This window comes from Pezoporus occidentalis, unplaced genomic scaffold (assembly GCF_034315485.1).
Source record: "Pezoporus occidentalis ecotype Australia unplaced genomic scaffold, CSIRO_AGI_Poc_V1 ctg126, whole genome shotgun sequence".
In the NCBI taxonomy this organism is placed as follows: Eukaryota; Metazoa; Chordata; class Aves; order Psittaciformes; family Psittacidae; genus Pezoporus; species Pezoporus occidentalis.
The window spans coordinates 731320-733505 of record NW_026913060.1 but is presented as its reverse complement, the minus strand read 5'-3'; the positions used below and the strand labels follow the sequence as shown (position 1 = coordinate 733505).

Sequence of the window (2186 nt, the reverse complement as noted above, 5' to 3'; positions counted from 1 at the left end):
ATTTGATGGACAATGAGTTTTGCTGAAGCCCATTACAAATAAAGAAGAAATGTGATGGGGCTCCAAGGACATTTGGGGTCTTTGTGTGAGATTTGTATTACAAGAGACTCCTGCAAAAGGTGTGAGCTCAGTATTTCTCTACCTAAAATTTTGTCTGTCCCTCCTGTGAGGTTGGACAGGTCCATAGTGGATTCTGGGAGGGAGGGAACTGGATGAGAGGACTCACAAAAGAAGGACCGACTCAGGGATGAAGGAGCAGGCAATCAGGAGAAGGACTGTGCCCATTTTACTCTGGTGCCCCCACTTAGTAATCCTTCACTTGCTGGTCATTTTAAATCTGCTTAGTCAAAAGTAAGTTTTTTAAAATTTGCCTTTCCATAATATCTACAGAAACTGGCATAGTGCTGTCTGCTTTTTTTTTTTTTTTTTTCCTGAGGACAGAAAAACGATCCTAACATGGACACCTATTTCTGGCATGTTATCAGCCAAGCATGACAGTGGAAAATCTCTGTCTTGTTACCTACTTTACTCACCCCCTGCAAGGAGCAGTCTGTGATCGGAGTGTGCTCCTGCCAGACCAGGGGGTTCAGTGCCTCTGGTCACTGCAGCCAGCGTGACACCTGACCATTACTCATGATAGCATCTTAGGCCAAAGCTCAAGATCCTTCCGCTGGAAAAGAGCACTGTACCTCACTCCAAAGAGCTTAACTTGATGTTCCTCATCACCAGCTCACTCAGAAAAATCCTTTTATTTCCCCCCTCTGGGCTCCTGTGACTGCTGGGGTGTGCAGCTCTCTGCCACCTCTCCAAAATGGCTGCAGCAGGGACACAGCCCAGCTTCTTTTCCTAGGTCCAAAAGCTGAGCCCTGCTGGAGGAGGAAAGCAACGTGGACAGGTAACAGGACCAGCACTGCAATCCGCACAAGCGCTGCATGTGAGCTGAAAAGTGCTGCTACAAGCCTACCTTCAGACTGGGAATTCAGATCCAGGCTGTGCTTTCATGTCTCCCTCCCCTTCCTTGTCTTCTACCAGATAACAGAGAAAAGCCAGGACTCCCACACCTTGTGCAGAGGGATCTGGTTGTCCTTTCAGCTGCCATTGCCGGGGTGGGCTTGTGCCGAGGGTGTCTGTCCTGACTGGAGGTGGAGGCACACCCTGCTGAAGACATGATATGAGGAGCGGGCTGCACCTGGGACCATGACTAGTCACAGTTGGATGGGTTTCGGCTCTCAGACCAGCCTGCTCCAGCCAGCTACAAGCATCCTCCAGGCGATTTTAATGTTCCTGGAAAGTCCTCCCAAAAACAATTGCATCATCCAGATCGGCCGAACATGTGGCCTACTGAACAGCTGCCAGAATCAAATCCATGCGCCTCTGAGAGGCACTAGGGGAATTGCAGAGACCAAAAGGCATCATGTTAAACTCAGGGAGTGAGACACACTGCCTTTGGACAAGCTTATCGATGAGTCTGCCCTTGGCAGAAGCCACTGAGCCTGTTTGGAGAGGAGCACTGCTCCCTGGTGATTGTGACCGCCTTGGGCAGCTCCTCTGCCTGCTTGCTTTTCTTTTTGCCTCTGCTTTTAGTACTCATCAGCTCAGAGAAATGCTGGCCATTCAAGCCCAGTGCCCCCAGAAGAGTGCAGACCACCCAGCAGAGAGGCTTGGTGTGAGGGATCCCCTCTCCTACTGGGTTTGGTTACCAGAGATCATCTTGTCCTCATTCTGTTAGCACAGTGCCGAGAACAATGGGACTCAATCCCCACTTTGGGTCTTAATGAATAACAGCATCATCAGCTGAGGCAATCAGGCCATATTTGGGGAGGGTGCACTCCTTCCTTCAAGGAAACAAGCCTGTGGAGCAGCTCAGCCCCTGTTGGCAGCCTAAATGTGAAACCTTTGACAATGTGTCGAAGACGTTTGTCCCCCCTCTGCTTTACATCTACTGCATTGCCCTTGACACTCATGAGAGGTTTTTTAATAACCAAGAATATCAGCAACTCTCAAGGATATTTTGGAGGGTGTTTATTCTTACAAACAACAAAATAAACCTCAAGTTTCCTCTGTTGCTTTACCAAACAGGCCTTTCCTTGCTGGGTCTTGGGAAAGGTGCTTGTATGTTGCCACTGAAGTCTTAAAAGGAATGGATGAAAAACATGTGACCCTGTGTCCTTGCAAATAACTTACAA

At 48.8% G+C, this 2186-nt stretch overlaps 1 long non-coding RNA gene across 1 annotated transcript; it reads right to left on the bottom strand.

Annotated features, from left to right (window-relative positions):
* Window positions 1–509: 509 nt before the first annotated feature.
* Window positions 510–1718, bottom strand: LOC134158133 (uncharacterized). The gene is made up of 2 exons (XR_009962604.1): window positions 965–1718; window positions 510–869 (listed from the first exon to the last, which is right to left on the bottom strand). It is a non-coding gene; the product is annotated as an uncharacterized LOC134158133 (long non-coding RNA).
* Window positions 1719–2186: the final 468 nt, after the last annotated feature.